Source organism: Microtus oregoni, unplaced genomic scaffold, assembly GCF_018167655.1.
Source record: "Microtus oregoni isolate MIOR12 unplaced genomic scaffold, Mior012 000060F_021, whole genome shotgun sequence".
NCBI lineage: Eukaryota > Metazoa > Chordata > Mammalia > Rodentia > Cricetidae > Microtus > Microtus oregoni.
Genome location: NW_024543856.1, coordinates 1 through 7,500, shown reverse-complemented (window position 1 = coordinate 7,500; position 7,500 = coordinate 1).

The window sequence follows — 7,500 nt, the reverse complement described above, 5'->3', positions numbered from 1 at the left end:
TGGTTCTGGGTGAGTGTCAGCAAAGCAGCTCCTAAAATGGAAATTGATGAAGGGATAGATAGATGGGATACACACGCGCTCGCACATACATACATACATACATACGCACACACGCACGTGCATGACATGTACAGATGGGGGGGTTCCAATGTTTTCAGAGGAAGGTGCTCGCTGGTAATAATAAAGGTGCTGGTAAATAAGGCTGGAAATAGCTGAATCATTAAAACTCTTCAAATAAATAAAAAGCAATTCTCTCTCTCTCTCTCTCTCTCTCTCTCTCTCACCATATACCAGCACATCTGAACTGACTGCAACATACAAAAGAAGAAGAAACACGGAAAGAAGACATCCCTGCTGGACAGGATCATCTGATCTGAGATGAGAATAAAGTCTTCGAATGGCTGACAACAGCATTTCATTAAGAAGAGATTCCACGTTTTATGCTGTACAGTTAGTTAGATTAAGAGGGGCCTGTGAACTGGGGTGGGGTGTGGCTTCTCAGGTCACGTCAGGTCAGGGAGGGGCTGAGGAGTGTCCCATTGGCCTTGACAATAGGCACCAGTCAGACGTTAACGTTGAGTTCCTCAAAGGGAACTGACTGAGATCCTTGCTTACCTAAGAAATGCCTGACCTTGGAAAAGGTCTTGTGGAAAGCAGGTGCTTGAAACTGCAGTTTCACGTCTACCCAGAAAGCTCCCTCTCGGAAGGGAAAGTCATCGTGATATCTTACTCTTTTCCCAAGGATACCCTACCTACCCTTCTGATCATTCTTACTGAATTAAGTCTTCCACTGTAAATAAATAAATAAAGTATGTAAGTAAGCAAATACGTGGATGGATGAACAAATAAATACAAAATTTGCTGTTGTTGACTGCCTTTTATTTCATAATGAATCTCTCTCTCTCTCTCTCTCTCTCTCACACACACACACACACACACACACACACACAAACACAAACACTAAATATACAATAAAAGGAAGCATAACACCTTTACTCAGGGGGCAGAGTGAACTCTGAAAGTTTTCCAGGCAGGGCTATAGAGAGAGATGCTCCATGTCGGGCTGAAGAGATAGTTTAGGTTCAATTCCCAGCATCTACATGGCAGCTCACAGCTGTCTGTAATCCAGGAGCCCGAGAGCCATGGCAAAAACACAAATGCACTTAAGATAAAAATAAATAAATTTTTTAAACGTGGGGGGGGGGAGACAGAATATAAGAACAAACTGAGAAACAAGGAAAGATAGTGTTGGCTGGCTGGCTGGCTGGCTGGCTGGCTGGCTGGCTGGCCGGCCGGCTGGCTGGCTGGCTTTCAGTTCCCTGACAGAAATAAGCACATTATGGAGGAACCACAAAGTTGTTACACTATGTGGGTGTGATGAGGAGAGATTGTGAGTGTCCTGTCAGAACAAAGTTAGTCCCATAGTTGATGAAATTCATTATCCCAAAAATTCAGCAGAATATATCCCAAGTTTGCAAATGTGTGATCAGCTTGTGACAGGTTGGGCTGGAGATGCTGAGAACTGGGGAGCCCTCAATGCAAGACCAGATACTCGTTCCCATGAAGAGAGAGGGAGGGAGGGAGGGATCATTCATTCATTCCTATACTCAAGTTTAAGAAAAGATGAGTGGCTATGGAGAGACCACTCACAGATATGAAAAATCATTTCCTAAAAATCAAATTTCTCAGTCACTATGCAACTGCTATGGTGCTTCTCCTAGATAGAACAAAACACACACACACACACACACACACACACACACACACACACACACAAAGGTGAACCAGGGAAAAGCTTTCTAAGCCTTTAAGGATGCACCGTGACTTCAGAGACCTCAGGGAGTATAGGGATGGGTGCTTGATGCTTCAGACTCATGTCATTGAAGGACATAACATAGTCTGGATTCACAGAGATTCACAACACAGAGCCATTGTCACTTACCCAGAGCTAACAAGAAATTGCAGTCTCAGCCGGGCTGTGGTGTGTGCATGCCTTTAATCACAGCACACACACAGATCTCTGTGAATTCAAAGATGGCCTGATTTACAGAGTGAGTTTTAGGACAGCCCAAGATACACAAAGAAACCCTTTCTTGAAAAACAAAACAAAACAGCAAAAGAAAGAAAGAAAGAAATGGAAAAAGAAAAAAAAAAGGCAGTCTCTTCCCACTCTCTCATCCATTGGCTCTTAAAGAGCTCTCAAGCTGGGCTGGAGAGATGGCTCAGTGGTTAAGAGCATTGCCTGCTCTACCAAAGGTCCTGAGTTCAATTCCCGGCAACCACATGGTGGCTCACAACCATCTGTAAAGAGGTCTGGTGCCCTCTTCTGGCCTTCAGCCATACACACAAGACAGAATATTGTACACATAATAAATAAATAAATGAAATTAAAAAAAAAAAAAGAGCTCTCAAGCTGAACTGGAGACCAGGGTGTCATTCATAACTGGGAAGCTAGAAACCTTAGGGGATCACAGGAGTCAGACTGACTGCAGCACTTGATGCCTCAACCCTGCTAATGGCTGTAATATAAGGCATGGTAAAATATGGGCTTTGGGCCTTTCGGGCGCGGTAGCCATCTTTCAGTAACTCGCCAAAATGACAAACACAAAGGGAAAGTGGAGGGGCACTCGCTATATGTTCTCTAGGCCCTTTAGGAAACATGGAGTTGTTCCTTTGGCCACGAATCTACAAGAAGGGCGATATTATAGACATCAAGGGAATGGGCACTGTTCAAAAAGGAATGCCCCATAAATGTTACCACGGCAAAACCGGAAGAGTCTACAATGTCAGCCAGCATGCTGTGGGCATCATTGTAAACAAGCGGTTAAGGGCAAGATTCTTGCCAAGAGAATTAATGTGCGGATTGAACACATCAAGCACTCGAAGAGCAGAGACAGCTTTCTGAAGCGGGTGAAGGAGAACGACCAGAAGGAAAAGGAAGACAAAGAGAAGGGCACCTGGGTTCAGCTCAAGCGAACCCAGAGAAGCACACTTCGCGAGGAAGGAGCCTGAGCTGCTGGAGCCCATTCCCTACGAATTCATGGCCTGATGTACAAAAAGTAGGCAGAGCGCTACTCCCCTTTCTCTATTATTATTGCTACACAACGAAAAGGACCGGGGGGGGGGGGGGGTGATGTGCAGTGCTGGTATTGAAATCTCACTGACTCCTTCCGCACTCCTTGTCAATTCCCGACTTTGTCAAATCAACTATCGTGAATCTTTGATGTGGGTTGGCCCTTTAGGAACTCAGAGAAACAAGACAGACCTATTTCATTCCAGAAACCTCCCAGTTCCTGAGCCCTAGCCCTGGAAGTCTCAAAGCCATCACATCCAGAAATCTCTCTAGTCCCTGCTAGTGGTGAACTCACTTCGTCTTCCCCAGGACCACTAATTATTTCTCCGTGTTTTCCTCTGAGATCTGAGGTCAGCTTTCTTCTTCCTCCCTCTGGCCTCTCCATGATCTCCATTCTCTAGACAACATGTCTAGAACTGAGTCTTATAGGCACCGAGAGAGTGTATCTTGAGGGCACTTGGCGTTTCTAGGACACGAGTGACATCACAAAATTCCGAGAGCTCTCCGGGATACCGTAGAATTTCCAGAGAAGGGACTGCTGATGTCGTGAGGCACGGCCTTTACCTCGTTGCTAATATTTCTCCCCGAACTGACCAACCGACCGACTGACCGGAAACCTGAGGTTTCCTTTCCAGGAGTCTCTCCTGCGACACAGAGGGAGCCATTCAGGATTTCCTCCTTCCAAAACCAGAAATTTCTCTCTGCTTCATTAAAATCTTTTCACTACTTCCTTCACCCATGGGGAGTTAGTTAGTTGAACACTCACTTTTTTCATGAATGTCCCTTCCTCCCTCTCCGGAACATCTCATATTACTGATTCATACTCAGTAAATCAGTAATATGAGAAATTAGGCCAGGAGGACACGGAAGATGAGGGTTGAGTCCTCTGAAGTGAACAAGCACTTAGGGAAGGCTAAACTTAAGGGAATTTGACTCTGAGTGGCAAGACATGAATAGCTGCTGCCAAGGCACAGATGCAGGCATCGGGCTGAGGCACCAACTGGGCCCTTGGCATCCTCCTGCATCATCAGAGCTGTGTGAGAAACTCAGACCAAAGGAGGGCCGTGTTCAAAGGGAGAGGGCATTTTCTATGGATGGCTGCCAGCTATCTCTTGGCTTCTGTAAGTACAGGAACTCAACAAAGACAGAGACATGCCAGACAGGAGGTTTTGGTAAAAATCTGAACTGAACTGAATAGAAACTGGCTATTACGTATTAGTGTTTTCAGAGTTATGTCTGAGGAACAAAATACTTAAATAAAATAAAACCAAATCCTTAAAAAACATCCAGGTGTCCTCTGAGGGGGCATGGAAAACAAAACAAAACAAAACAAAACAAAAAGATAAGAGGGATTTTAGTTGTTCCAAAAACCCTCAGAGCCGGGCGGTGGTGGCGCACGCCTTTAATCCCAGCACTTGGGAGGCAGAGGCAGGTGGATCTCTGTGAGTTCGAGGCCAGCCTGGTCTAGAAGAGCTAGTGCCAGGACAGGCTCCAAAGCTACAGAGAAACCCTGTCTCGAAAAATCAAAAAAAAAAAAAAAACCCTCAGGAACAAAACTTCCCCAGGAGAATAGCAAGAGTTCATTGGGAAACTGTCTGTCTCCTGTAGCATCGTTTCAAGTTTTTCTAACTTGAGACTGGATGGTGTCAGCTGTAAGATTTTCATCTTTTACGCTCACAGTGAGATTCTAGCCATTTTTCTTTTTTTATTGAGAGATGGACACATGTTCCCTCCCTCTAGTTCTATTGGCTGTACAGCTTTGACCAAGAAAGAGGGTTGTATTTCATCAAAGAATTTCTCTCCATTTTATGTTTCACCCACTTTTGATTGCTATTAAGTGCAATCTAGCTGGTTTGTGGTGTTTCAGGAACACTTTCCTTATTCTTCTGGGTTTTGTGTGTGTGTGTGTGTGTGTGTGTGTGTGTGTGTGTGTGTGTGTGTGTGTGTGTGTGTTTGGTTTTGTGAGGACAGGGTTTATCTAGGAACAGTCCTGGAATGTCCTTGGTAGGTGAGGCTGGCCTTGAACTCCCCCTGCCTCTCTGTCATTTCTTCCTACTTGGTGTGTGTTTGGTTGCTGTTTTGAGTTTTCAGATCTCCTGAAAAAAAGATCAAGATCATTTCTTTCCTAAACTCTGTGTCCTTGGGACACAAGCATTAAAGGGTGTGGCTACAGCTCCACTGGACCTCTTTGATATGGATATCTGCAGCCTTTCCTGTTGGAGTTGGGAAATTGAAAGTTGTTGACTTGAATTCACTCATTGCAAAAAAAAAAAAAAAAAAAAAACAAGAAAGAAACAAAAAAAACCCCACCCTTATTTATTTTATTATTTCACATTTTAACTTGATTTTTTTTTCTTTTTTTGAGACAGGAATTGGCTTTTTATTTATGCTCCAGACAATCTATCTCACTACATGGCCCAGGACTTCTTTCTGAACGCTTCCATGGTAGTAGTCAGCTGCCCAAAATATACTGCTGCTGCTGCAATTTTAGAAAAAAATTAAATAAAAATAAATAACCTGAGATAAACAAAGAAAAAAAGGAAAGCACCTATTTTTCCTTCCTTCCTTCCTTCCTTCCTGTTTTCTTCTTTTATTATTTTTTATTTTTGGTTTCTCTGTATAATACCTTTAACTCACTATATAAACCAGGCTGTCATCTTGGTGACATTATGGTTTTGTTTTTTCTTATTTCTGGTCTGAAAATTGACAAATTGACATTTCTTCTCCCTCTCTCTTTCTCATTTAATTCATGTTTTATTTTATGTATTTATTTATTCATTTATTTATTTATTTATTTATTTTTGTTTGTGTTTTGGTTTTGATTTTCAAGGCATGGTTTCTCTGTTGTCTTAGAACTAGCTCTTGTCGACCAGGCTGTCCTCAAACTCCCAGAGATCCAACTGCCTCTCTGCCAGATATGGAACCAGTCATCTTGGTTAGTTCAAAAGCCACCCCATAAACACATGTGCGCGTGTTTATGACATGAACACGTGAGACATGAACACGTGAGAAACAGGAAGGAACGAGGAGTGGTGTCCACTCTCTCATTAAATGCAGGCCTGCCTGCAGTGATTGAAAGAATCAGAAATGGAGAGATGGAATTTCTGGACTTTCCAGAAACCACATGGTGGAAATCTAGTGCCCTCTTCTGTTGACAGGGCCTAGATGTGCATATTTGCTGTTTTCTGGTTGAAGCTGGGAAACAGTACCTTCTTGCTGAAGTTGGATAATTGTTGAATTCAGCCATTTTCAGGTTTCATAGAAAACAAAACAAAACAAAAAGTCCCTTCTTTGTTTTATTTCACATTTTAATTTGATTTTTTTTTTTTTTGAGACAGGACCTGTCTTTTTATTTGTGTTTCAGACAAACTATTTTACTACATGGCCCAGGACTTCTTCTTTCTGAACACTTATGCTGCAAATACAATCTTTTTTTTTTAATTAATTATTTATTATGTATACAGCATTCCTTCCATGCATGACTGCAGGCCAGAAGACCCCATTACAGATGGTTGTGAGCCACCATATTGTTGCTTGAATTGAACTCAGGACCTTTGGAAGAACAGTCAGTGCTCTTAACCTCTGAGCCATCTCTACAGCCCCTGAAAATATAATCTTAAAAGAAAAAGTAAAATTAAAATGAATGGCCTGGAATTAACAAAGACAAAAAAGGGGGGAAAAACCCTGCATTTTCTTGCTTGCTTGCTTTTTTTTTCTCTTCTTTTAGTATTTTTTGAGGCACGGTTTCTCTGTGTAACAGCCCTAGCTGTCCTGGAACTCAGTTTATAGACCAGGCTGTCTTGTTGGTAACGTTCTCTTTTTATTCTTATTTCCTATCTGTAAATCCACATTTCTTCTCTCTCTCTCTCTCTCTCTCTCTCTCTCTCTCTCTTTCTCTCTCTTTCTCTATCTCTCTCTCTCTCGCTTTCTCTCTCTCTCTCTCTCTCTCTCTCAATTTATTAATTTCTTGTTTGGTTTTGTGTTTTACTTTATGAGACAGGGTTTCTCTGCTGATTTGGAGACTGTTCTTGGAACTAGCTCCTTTCTTGTAGACCAGGCTGGCCTAAAACTCCCAGAGATCCTGCCTCTGCCAGATATGGAGCCAGTGCTCTTGAATGCCTTCATCTGGTGAGGTCAAAATATACCCCCCCACACACACACCAAACACAAACACAGGCACAGGCACAGGCACACCCAGAGACACATAAATAAACTTTTAAATTAAGAGCCTGGAGAGCTAGTTTCTTGGCTCTTCCTGAGAAATTGGGTTCAATTCCCAGCACCTGCATGGTTAAATAAAATAAATCATAAAAAAAATTCTTTAAGAAATTGAAATTAAACTACACAACTGGAAACACTGTCTCAACTAAAAGTAAAATAAAATGTAAAAGAGTGCATGCAGTGCTAAGTGCAGTTATGAAAATGTT